At 40.4% G+C, this 12,763-nt stretch overlaps 1 protein-coding gene and 3 non-coding genes across 4 annotated transcripts in view; 3 read left to right on the top strand and 1 right to left on the bottom strand.

Moving 5' to 3' along the window:
- LOC110947454 (BOLA class I histocompatibility antigen, alpha chain BL3-7-like) overlaps window positions 1-12,763 on the bottom strand; it is a 349,371-nt gene that overhangs the window by 263,827 nt on the left and 72,781 nt on the right. The gene's annotated exons all lie outside the window — the stretch shown is intronic.
- trnat-ugu (transfer RNA threonine (anticodon UGU)) lies at window positions 10,414-10,487 on the top strand. The gene has a single exon. It is a non-coding gene; the product is annotated as a tRNA-Thr (tRNA).
- On the top strand, window positions 11,616-11,689 carry trnat-ugu (transfer RNA threonine (anticodon UGU)). Its single transcript has one exon. It is a non-coding gene; the product is annotated as a tRNA-Thr (tRNA).
- Window positions 11,882-11,955, top strand: trnat-agu (transfer RNA threonine (anticodon AGU)). Its single transcript has one exon. It is a non-coding gene; the product is annotated as a tRNA-Thr (tRNA).

The following is a 12,763-nucleotide window of genomic DNA, read 5'->3' as shown; positions in this document are numbered from 1 at the left end:
AAAAGAAAGGCATCAAAGTTTATTTAATTGTGGGGATAATATTCTGTGTTGTCATTTTTTTTTTCTCATTTTCAGTGTGGTATTCTAACATTTTAGACGTCTGTGTGAGCTCATTTCACTGACTATAACTTTCAGGTCAAAAAGAGGTTAGTCAGTAGAGTCCAAGTTTATATGTCGTAAAATGGAACTCTTTCATTCAGATTATGTTCTAAAAACACAGTTTTCAGTTATTTTGGCTGATCTGCTCTGGTTGAAGTTGTGAGTGTGATCTTTTGAACTCATTAAAATGATAATGAGTTGATATAAAGTGGAGCTAATAGAGTCATAGTAAGACTCATGTAAACATCTTGATGTAACCATCCAGAAAAAGTGAAATCACTTGTGAGCAATAATTCTTAGAGATCCATCCATCCATCCATCCATCCAGTCTCTATACACCGCTTTATCCTCACTAGGGTCTGTCTGGTGTGTTCTTTGGTCTTTATGATGCTTTTTAGTCACTAATGTTCTCAAACAAACCTCTGAGGCTTTCACACAACAGCTGTGTTTATACTGAGATTGAAGTACACACAGGTGGACTGGGATTGGGATGAATTGATTAGGTGACCTCTGAAGGCAGTTGGTTGCACTGGATTTTATTTAGAGGTATCAGAGTAAAGGGGAAATGCATAGTTTTAACAGTGAATACATATGCACACCGGATTTTTTTTATTTATGGAGAATCTTTAACACAACATATTATTTTCTTTCCACTTCACAAATATGTGCCACTTTGTGTTGGTCTATCACATAAAATCTCGATAAAATATATTTACATTTGTACTTGTAACATGACAAAATGTGGAAAATGTCAAGGGACGTGAACACTTTTGCAAGGCAATATATTTGTTTTCTGTATGTTTTGAATTTTAAATGAAATACTTTCATCCTTTTAAAGTAGTAGTCTACAAATTTCTGTATATATTATTCTGAATGTTGTTGTGTTAAATAACGGGGTGGAGTTATGTGACAATTAGTGTACGTTTGTCTGTGTGCAACGTTATTCAAAAACAGAAACAGATTTGAATGGCATTTTTGGGGAAGGTCAGAAATGACATATGGACCACCTCATTAGATTTTGGCAGTGATGCAGCTTATAGTCTGGATCCCTGGATTTGTTAAGGATGTCCCATTGCGAGATATAGCGACAGGCACTGCGTCACTATGACAAAAAGTGAAAGCTGTGTCAGTTACCTGCATCAGTTCCTGCTGCCCGCTACATATTTTGGTCACTCAGTTCGGTGTCTGCTCATAACGTCCTCATGTATAACACACCTGTGCTCACCGCAAAGAATTTTTTTATTTATTTAGTTTGTGGGTACATCTGTATTAAATGGCCAGATTCTATGTCACAGGGATTTCTGAATACACAAATTGAGGAATGAACAGCCCTGGTGGAGTACTGCACTCTGTGGGTGCTTTTCTTGTTAAATTTTTTATTATTTTATTTTTTTTGCCTTGAAAGGAATAGTAAATGACCAAATGTAGATTAAAAAACAAACAGGACAAAAATGAGTAAATAATGGCCCCTGTGGGGGCAGTCATATCTCCTCTTTGTTTCAGAGCTGCTAACAGTAAAATTTTATGAGATTTACTGTAGATCTGTCATCAGTCTGATCTTTACAGTCTTGTCTGTTGGGTTTTAAACTCAGACTTTGTTTTTAGCCTCAGATTCTACAGCCAGACATTCAGATCCTAACTGATCACAGTGAGTACATCCTTGTTTCGTCAATGCATTGCAGATATAAACTAGACGAGCCCCCGGTAGAGGGCAGAACCACGCCCATGCATGATTTGATCATCCTACATCTATTCCTTCCTACTTGATCTGCTGACCTGTAACTCCACAACCGAGCAGGGGACCTTAGACTGATCTTAAGTGCCAAGTTTGATTATCCTGACTGCAGCACTTGCAGAGATATCTGACCGGACATACCCACCCACCCACATACATACATACTTACCCAGCCAGCCAGATACCGAAGCGAATGCAGTAACCCCACTGACGTACGTCAGGTGTGGTTAATGAACCTAAAAACACTCAACAGTATACTGAAATAATATCTGGTCTTCTGTAAACACCAGCCTATTACTCCTTTAAGTTGTTGCGATCCAATAATTAGTAATCGATAATGAATTCTACCAAGCATCTGATCAGTTATTTAACTTGCTCATTTCATAATCTGTCCTGACAGACTCTCAGAGAAGACTGGAGGAGGAGAGTAAACTCCAGTAAAGTTGGGAACAATCTTCAATAAACAGATGTCTTGAGCAAGAATCAGCAAGAAGAACAAGGAACCTGCATCAGATGATGAAGCCTCTACAGAGTTACAGTTATCAGAGACTGAAACATGAGGACAGAAATAAGAACAGAGCTGCAACATTCTCCATTTCTGCAATGTATAAATCTATATTATATGTTAAGCTGCAGATGATTAGTGAATAAAAAAAAGCTAATCTACAAACAACTTTTCTTGCTCAAACATCTGATCTCAACAACTAACTCTAAATGTTAATAACTCATAGTTTTACTAACTATGGAACAGAAATAACAGTCACTTTATGGTCTCTACATAGAGAAACACTACAATCACAGGTACATGAAAATATACAACTCTAAAATCAATGTTTGATTAAAAAAAATGCTGTTTATGTATAGTGTTTATTTGATAAAGATCATAGCACAGGAGTGTCCAAAAGTTTTTTCAAAGAGGACCACATTTGATCATGTGAAAATGGCTGAGGTCCAACCATCCTGCTGACATTCTTTGAACCGCTACAGCTGAATGCGCTGTCTTATAGACATTTTATTTTAAATGACAAATTTGTTTTTATTTCTTCACATGGGAATGCAAGTAAATGCAAATGACCCAGGTATAACCAGGTCTTAACAAAAACATTGTGTTTCATATTATATTTCAATCTCTTACCGTCCCATATTTCATCAGCTTTCCCATGATTCAAGATGTCCATATGGTTATTAGGATTTTTTTTTTACCTGTGACAACATTTATTGGCCATAACTCCCATTTCTGCTAATATATAAAAGCTTTCTAATCATTGGTAGTGTCATTCAGATAATATCGTCATAACATCAAATAGATCTTAAGTGTTCAGTGGTCCAATATGTCACACCTACAGGTACAAAACAACATTGTAATACATAACGTCTCATAAGTCCAAGTGCATATATTTAGAAATGTGGTTTTGACCAACACAAAACAAATTTAAAAAGGCAACATGTAAATTCTGAGTCTCAACCCGACGCTGTGGTTTGGAAACTCAGACTGTCAGATAGTGACAACTTTGAGATGAGACTCAGAAATTAACTTTTTCTCTGTGAACTCTATTCCACCTTTAACACACTGACAAATTAGTATTTATTAATCTCAGATGACCAAAACAGGTACTTACTGGCACTCAGGTGAAGGATGATGGTGAGATCTGGATTGCAGTACACAGGCCAGGTCTGGTTTAAAGGCAGTGGCTGAGAAATATCATGCGGGTGAGTCACTCAGTCTTCTTAAGCGGTTCTTGTTGAAGTTCAGGACAGAAAATTTCTGCTCACACAAATATGTGGAGCCAAACAAACGTAGCATTTTATTTGCAAATATTTGAATCTCTGGGCACCTGCCTTTATCCAGCTGCTGGTAAAAGTTCATGACACACTCTTTGATAAACTCACCCTCTGCAACAAGTTTGCCATATTTTTTTCACCACAAGCTACTTTTCACATCTAAACTTTAGCTATCTTACACATGCACAATAGCAATAAAAAGTTGTTTACCTATTTTCAAATCAGCAGCAACAATTTCACCCTGAGAATCAGTCTTCTCAGTCACACACAGACAACCATTCACACATAAACACGTCTAAAAATTATGATTAGTTTGCATGAACACAGCTCCAAACGCACGCTTTCCTTCTTGGAGAGAGGACTAGAAAGCCGTGAAAAGAAGAAAGAAAAAGACAAATGTTTGTGAAATAAAAAGAAACAGCATTTATCTTTGAGTGCCAAATTATCCTTTTAAAGGCTCACCTTCTCCTTGTCAAGCTTTAGAACAAAAGAAAGGAATAAAATGAAAATGACAGAAAACAACAAATAAAGGTGTGGGGAAACAAGAAATGAATGAAAACATGAGCACTCAAACACTCAGACTCTCACACTGGGTTTAGTCAACCACATGAGGACTTAAGTGAATCTGAGAGAGGAGAGGTTAGTTATGGAGATACTGGAGTGACCATATTGTAACGAAACCAAACCTTCTCCTCCTCCTCACTGTCATGAGGAATCGTCCTACAGAAGCACAGACGATAAATAACTACTTTCAGCACAACAAAGGCACACAAAAACCCCAGAAAACTCACCATTCAGACCTCTAATTCCTCAAAAAAAAACAAAAAAAAAAAAAAAAAAAAACAATTTTCTGGATGAATTATCTGCTCTGAGGTTAAAACTTGATGCAGAAATGCTTCAATCAGGAACATCCTTTGTTGTCGGCTTGTTTTGAACAGAGAAAACACGCTGGTTAGTTTTCTAAGACTTAAAAAGGCTTGAAACTTCAACCAGATTTTCAATCTTCTCAGATTTACAGCAGGAGATGTGCAGCACCCAGAACTTCCCTGGAGCATCTTCTTTAGATGAAAAGAAGAGGTCTGGTGGAAACAGGCTTTTAATGCAAAAGCAAGAAGCTGTCTGCGTCGTTGTCAAGTGACAAACGCTGGACGGTTTTTATAAGACGACAGAAAAAGTAACAGAACTGAGAGTGTATCGGGTTCAAATGCTACTTGTTTCGTCTGAAAAACAGCCACAGCAATACAGTCGATGTGCGTCACACTATGTAGTAGAAATATGTTAAACCGCAGCGTCCGAATCACATTAAAAACAAATTCAATATAAATTCTTCGAGTCAGTGCCAAAACCCCATCCACAGTTTAATTTGGGATGCTGCTGGAATAAATCAGCTTAATATTCTTTGAATACTCTGCACAGAATCGATACTCAAACCTGAACAACACTTAAACAGTGTAAAAATGAAGCAAGAATACATCATTCTGTGTTACAGGCCAGGCAGTGTGTGAACCCAAAAAGCAGGCGATCAGGCAGGCGGGTGAATTAATAAGGGATTTAATATATCTAAATCAAACAGAAAATCCTCCAAACGGGAGGCACAGGGAGTGAACAGAACAGGGAACTAAACTGAACTGAGGACGACGGACCGAACGGCCATGATGGGGGATAATTAAGCGGGGAAGGAGAGGGACTCACGGTTGACCGGGGGTCGGGAGACGAGGCAGGGGCAGAGCTGATGAAGCTGGTGGAGGGGTTGTGGCAGAGACAGCGGGGGTGAGAGAACCAGAGCAGACAGGAGGAGTCCAGAGCGGATGGGGAGATGGAGCAGATATGGAAGTCCAGGGCTGGTGAGGAAACCAGAGCAGGTGAGGGGAGTCCAGGGCCGGGGAGAGACAGAGCTCGAACAGAGAAAACACGCTGGTTAGTTTTCTAAGACTTAAAAAGGCTTGAAACTTCAACCAGATTTTCAATCTTCTCAGATTTACAGCAGGAGATGTGCAGCACCCAGAACTTCCCTGGAGCATCTTCTTTAGATGAAAAGAAGATGTCTGGTGGAAACAGGCTTTTAATGCAAAAGCAAGAAGCTGTCTGCGTCGTTGTCAAGTGACAAACGCTGGACGGTTTTTATAAGACGACAGAAAAAGTAACAGAACTGAGAGTGTATCGGGTGTGCATCTGACAGGAACCCGCAGGCAATGACTCAGCAGAGAGTGTTCGGCAGAGCCAGGCTTGATATGCTACTGACGACTGATTACCAGCAGCTGGGCTCCTCTGCAGCCGCTCGTAATCAGGAGAGACAGAGCACAGCAGGGGGAGGGGCCGTGACAGTTCTGCATACCAAGGAGCCTTAAATGCATCTTATTTTACAGATTAAATTCAAAAACTGAATATTGGAACAAATTCTCTGCATAAAGGAAGTTAAAAAGTAAAGTATTGTAAAGTAGCCTAAATATTAAGTGGCTGTTTGACTGTGCAGTTGTTTTATCCACACATAGCCTAAATGTCTGCATCCATATCAGGTTCTGTTAAATAATTAAGCCTATTTAAACGAACACAGACTTCTGCTCAGCCAACAGAAAGAAAGCAGATGCCTGTAAAAGGTCATGGATGTATATATACATACACACACACATATATATATATATATATATATATATATTATGACATGCCTATGGCATGCCGTTTAGGAAATTATATATATAATGAAAGTCGATATATATATAATGAAACTTGATATATATATATATAATGAAACTTGATATATATATATATATATATATATATATATATATATATATATATATATATATATATATATATATATATATATATATATGTGTGTGTAGGCAGACCTCCAGGTTTAAGTGGCCAAAACATTCCACAGGAGATCCCCTCCTCAGATAACCACAAACTCTCTCTCTCAAAGACCTAAGAAAACACGCAAAGTGCCTTTTTATGGCCAGAGAGAGCCCTGTATCAACTCAAATGCGATCCTTCCACCAGCGACATCTTAGATTCTTGTTTATGACGACCTCTGACATGGCTTAAGAGACCCCTTTTTGCAGACTATCACTATTTCTGTATTAAATTGGGGCATATATGCTTTCGTGTATCTCTAACCTCACACACAGACTTTTGCAGAGAACTGGGAATTGGAGATAGAACTTTCACACCTTCTTAAGGAACTGAACTGTTGTTTGCAACTCTGAAAAACGCTTTGATGAACTAAGTGTCCTCTCAGCTGGACCTCTGCTCCTCTCCCTGTCTGCCATCAAGCTAAGCAGGGTCATAAATATTCTAATAACCTGCTCTCACCTCTGAGAGGCTGGCAGAGACTTTCTCCTTTGTCCAGTCACAGAACTTCTAAAACTCATGTCTCAGAAATGTATTTTGTTATTCTGTGTTTACCAAAGATATAGTGAGATGTCAACATGCATTTTGAACCAACTGCCATTTTTCTAGCTGGTTTAAATCAAAAGTTAGTGAACTTATGGTTCATTGTCTTTCTAATTCATTTTGCTTCCACAGCTCAACATTGCCACCTTTTGACGTCGGAATGCCATGACATTATCGAGGTTTTCACTGTATTAACCATAAAACTTTGCTTTATTCAGGTTTCAAAGACGTGGAAAACTGTTTTATTCCGCCTTGTATGAACGTATGTTACCATGTTTTCACTGTGATACATATAATAACCATTAGAATGCACACAAACATATAAATAGGAACTAGAACTCACATATTCTTAGATTAGCTTGTATATTCAGTTTTATTTTATCTTTGATTGTTTAAGATATATTGTAAGGATCATGGAGGAGTAAACAGATCGTTCTTTTGCGCGTTTTAATATTTTTAATCCTTATTTGATCCGGTTTCATCTCTCCCCTCTGAGCCCAAAGTGGGAGGTTACTCCAGATGCAAAGGAAGGCGTGCCTCAGCCGACACTTCCACGCCCCTTCTCAGAGAAAATCCTTAAAACCAGCCATTTTACATTTCTCTTTTTCTCTTACGATTCTTCCTTTTCTCTTCCTTCATAACTAGCTTTCAGAAACTACGTTGAGCGATTCCTTTGTTTTTCCTTTGGCGCCTTTTCTTTTTTCTCTCTACTCTAAAGCTTATCCTGGTCACAGAGCGGGCCTCTGCTAACCACGACTCTTAATCATTTTTCTTTTAATCAAAGAATAGATATCTTCGCTCACTACCTGAACAAATAGAGCTACATTTTTGTTTGACGACGATTTTTGATCAAGAACTAATTCGATCCCGTTTTACGGCTCCGACAGTTTTTTTTTAGAGGCTTCTTTACCTATCTGTTCTCCAGCCAAACCCGCCGGCAGAAATAGACAAGAGCCTGTGGTTTTGTTTTGTTTATCAAGCTATTTTTCGGTCAAGTCAACCCCAGAGAAGGACGAACTGTTCCTGCGTTCTCTCCACCATCTGCTGAGATCCACCCAGCTGAGCCGAACCGGATCAGTGGCACTCAACTATAAGACAGCAGGACGCCAAGACGTTGCCATAGCGACAGACTTCATGGCCGGGGAATCCGCCGACCCGTATAGTCAGGTCCGTTCAAGGCAACGCTGTCCCAGCCGAACCTCGGAGCAGCCATTCTCCAACAAAGTAAGCCAGCAAACGCATTGGTGTGATCTGAATTATTGGGTTGACGTCTTAAAATAGCTTGAAATTTTCCTTAAATAGCTTCCAAAATCTTCCTTTTAATAACTCCGTTTAGTCACTTATCAGTCGTTCATTTTCCAAATTATTAATCATCTTCAGCGGTCTGATTACTCAGTCCATAATCCTAGTTAGAAATGCAAATCTGAATAATTAACACACACACACCTATTATCACCTACACCCACACACACACACACCTATTATCACCCACACACACTTATCCCACACACAAACACCCATTATACTTATTACTGTATTAATCACTGTTTTGTTATTAGTTTTAGTCAATAAATATCTTTCATTTAGACCAAAATTACAGTCTCTTTTGCGTTTATATGTGTTGACTGGGGTCAATGTTTTTCGAGGATTCTCGACATTCAGATATTAGACTGACTAACATATCAACATTTTCAGTCAATTAATAATGTTTTTATTGAGGTTAATTAATAAATTTCCTGGCAAATTAAACGCCAGGTGGGGCCCCGATTAATAAACTACAATCAGCGAGTGCATACTTATTAAATTAACGTTTAATAAGGCAATATCGCTACATATATATATATTTATGTCCCGGTCTGATAACAATCCACCGATGAATTATGTTCACTACTGGAACATGAAATGAACTATCTCTTTTATTTGCAGGAAATAAAGAAGAGCAAATGAAATGTGTATCATGTCTTTATTTGCTGTGGTGGTGATGATGGTGACTTAAACTCTAAAGTGACTATTTTACATCTGTCCAGGGACTACGGATGAAAAATAGCCCTTTGGCTAACTCTGGTGCATTGACAGAAATGTTTATTAATGTACACTGTCCCTGTCAACTAAATAAATAAATGAAATGAAATGAAATGCATATGGTGTCTCCTGACTTCTCTGCTGTCCTGGATAGCTGCAGGTGGATGGGGTCATCATCTGGGTCTTCAGTTTGTAGGGCAGTTGCAGGGTGTTGCTCTCCTCTGATAGTGGTAATATTATGAAGAACAACACATGCCACAGTAATATCACAGGCCCTCTCAGGGGTCACCCTGAGGAGACGTAGGCACTGGAAACAGGCTTTCAGCAGGCCTATGGTCATCTCCACCCGGGCTCTGGTCCTGCAGTGAGCCCGGTTGAAGTTCTATTGGGGGCCTGGTTCAGGGTCAGGGTATGAGGTCATCAGCCTGGATTGGCATGGTAACCCCTGTCACCCAGCAGAAGGCCATCAAACTCTCCTGTAATGTATAGTGGATACATCAGAGCATATTAAAGGAGAGAGACAAGAGAATTCTATTGTGAAAATCTTTAGGCTGCTGACCATGCTGCAGTCGGTTACTCAGGTTAGACTCTCCATAAATCCTGGAGTCATGAACAGACCCAGACCACTTGGCCTCCACATTAGAAATGATGTATGCAGCATCACAAAACAAAACAAAGCAAAACATCTGTAAGAAGCAGGCATCCACTAAGGGTAAACACAGATTCTTGGAGATTTGGGCAAAGGTTACAAGGACAGCTAATACTGGGTATCTATATATTATAAACACACTGCCCTTGTAGCACAGACACAAGCTGTGCACTGCAGAGGATCCACACATAGTCTTGCAGAGTTAAAATGGCAATAATTATGTCACCCCAGCTTTGATAAAACGTCCATACGGACAGCCTCACAGACAGCTAGAACACTACAAACATCCACCCATCCATTCTCTATACGCCGCTTTATCCTCACTAGGGTCGCAGGGAGTGCAAGAGCCTATCCCAGCTGACTCGGGCAAAGGCAGGGGACACCCTGGACAGGTCACCCGTCTGTCGCAGGGCTACATATACAGACAAACAATCACACCTACAGGCAATTTAGAGTTATCAATTAACCTCAGCATATTTTTGGACTGTGGGAGGAAGCTGGAGTGCCCAGAGAAAACCCACACATGCACAGGGAGAACATACAAACTCCATGCAGAAAGATCCCAGGCCGGGATTTGAACCGGGCATCTTCTTGCTGCAAGGCAAAAGTGCTAACCACTACCCTACTGTGCAGCCCAACACCACAAACATGCTGATTCAAATGATTTCCCAACATAGTCCAATGTTTCTTTGATTTTGAGCCATGGATCTATTGTCAATGAGCACACACAGAAGGTGCTGTGGCTTAGTTGGGAAAAGTGCCTGTCTTGTAAACAGGAGATCCTGGGTTCAAATCCCAGCAGTGCCTTTTCAGGTACTTGGTTTTGTCAGTGGCAGAGAGACCGTTATGCTATTCTCAAGTCTCCCTGGAATCAGCTGATAGCACTCTGCTCCCTACACGTACAGTAGATCAGCATAAACATATCCTATACTTACTTTCCTGGTAGTGTCAATAGAAATTTAGATATCTGTAGAAAGGTCTGCACACCAAATAGAATTTTGGGGGGGAGATGATGACATTTGTATCACGAGAACCCTATCCTACCCTAGCTTACTCACGGATGCGGAAACTATAAAGCCTTGGTTGTACTCCCTTACAGATGTGTTAACACCTGGGACACCACATCCAGTTTTAACTGATTTTTGACATTTTCCAAATAATCTATTGTTTCATTGGTTTTGAGTCACGGGACTATTGACCTCTCATATACACTGAAGGTTATAGTGGTACAACTAAAACATACTGTTGTACTCCTATAAAGGTTCAATGTTTAAACCATACTATTACAATCCTTTGGTACGAAACTAAAGAGGTGAATACAAGTTCACAATAGAAACCACCAAAAATATACTATATACTCCAGTCCGGGTTTTCTTTAGCCCCGTTTGTCCACAGTCCGACCCGTTCAACATAAACATTCCACTCCAGGTTTTCAACTAATCCAACAAAGAAAAATCCAAACAAGGAAGTGGGTTATGGCTGTTCTTTCAGATCCAACAAAAAACAAGTACTCCAAAGAAAAGCGCTGCCGTTCGGTTTGGGAACGGAGGATGAACCATAAACGAGGAAAAAGGAAAGTAAACCAAACTCACAGGACCATGCCGCCTTACGTGTGCGGCGGAGATGCTCGTGCTGCAGCTGGCTTCCTTCAGGGCAAAGTCCGGCTTGCGCTGACAGTCGGTAGCAGGTAATCGCAGACAACTTGTTTGGGATTGCGTGGGGAGACCAACACCATTCACCATCTGTCACTGACTTGCCACCATACTGTCTTGGAGGCTGGCTGATATGAGGAAGTCGAAGGGCCGGCTCTCCCAGCTCGCGGAAAAAGCAACCATTTTACTGGTTGGAATGCAGATGAGCTGATGGGTGTGGAGGTCAGGTGAATGTACACTTCCTCCATACATTCAATACTATATCCTTTGGTTCTCACCACAAGGTGCTGTGGCTTAGTTGGTCAAAGCGCCTGTCTTGTAAACAGGAGAGCCTGGGTTCAAGCCCCAGCAGTGCCTTTATGCAAATTCACCCAGTGGATTAGGAAAGTGCAGAGTTTTAGTTATATTCCCTTGTGGGCTTATACATAGTCATTGTGATGCTATTGAAGACTGCATCAAATACATCAAACTTTAATATTAAAAAAGCCTTTAACATAATTCGGTGTTAATCCAGAATCTTTAGACTACTAATATTTCATTTAAATGGGAGGTGCTGTAGCTCAGTTGGTTAAAGTGCCTGTCTAGTAAACAGGAGATCCTGGGTTCAAATCCCAGCAGTGCCTTTTCAGTGACACTAACCCCTAAATTCCACATAACGCGAAACCGCCGCGCTGCTGTCTTGCTCCGAAAGTCAAAGCACACTGCAAGCGCAGCGCAGCAGCACGCCATCCGGATGGGGAGGGCTGCTCCTCAGAGAGGCTCTCATGTGAATAGCAATATCACGCGATAAAAACACATGATATAAACAGAAAATAAATAAACCACACCTCATTTTGCTTCTACAAGGTCGCTCTGCTTGACCCAGCCACATTGCTCTGTGATTTATAGTACTTCTAGCATGGTTGAGTACATGATTTATGTTTTGATCTCAAATGAGTGCTTTTCTTTATCCAATAGTTAATTTTGTATGGTTTATTCTATATAAAAAAATGGTAATTTCTCTTGTCCATGGCGTCGTGTTGTATCTGGGATCCTGTTGACCTGATGCTTGTGCCTCCAGAGGTGTAATAACAACATATAGGAAAAAATTTACGTCCGAGAGGTCGTGCATTGTGTTTTATTTTGTAAGTTCCGGTTTAACTTCCTGTCTGGTGCTTTCTCAACGACAGTGAATTTACGAGGTTTTGAAGCGGCGGCGCAGAAAATAGAACTGAAGCGAATCTCCAGCGCCGTGGCGCGCACTGGCGCTTCAGAGACGCGGCGCTGGCGCTCCGCAGCGTGTGCAGTGGAAATGGTCTGATAGAAGAGAATGGGTTCTAAGTGTTGCGCAGTACGATTCAAGAGCGCAGTGCGGCAGTTTCGCGTTATGTGGAATTTAGGGGTAAAACATCTGCAAATGGCAGACATCTACAAAGGGTGAACATGATTTTG

Source organism: Acanthochromis polyacanthus, chromosome 11 (assembly GCF_021347895.1).
Source record: "Acanthochromis polyacanthus isolate Apoly-LR-REF ecotype Palm Island chromosome 11, KAUST_Apoly_ChrSc, whole genome shotgun sequence".
Classification (NCBI taxonomy): domain Eukaryota; kingdom Metazoa; phylum Chordata; class Actinopteri; family Pomacentridae; genus Acanthochromis; species Acanthochromis polyacanthus.
The sequence above is the reverse complement of the archived record's forward strand: the minus strand, read 5'-3'. Positions and strand labels throughout refer to the sequence as shown.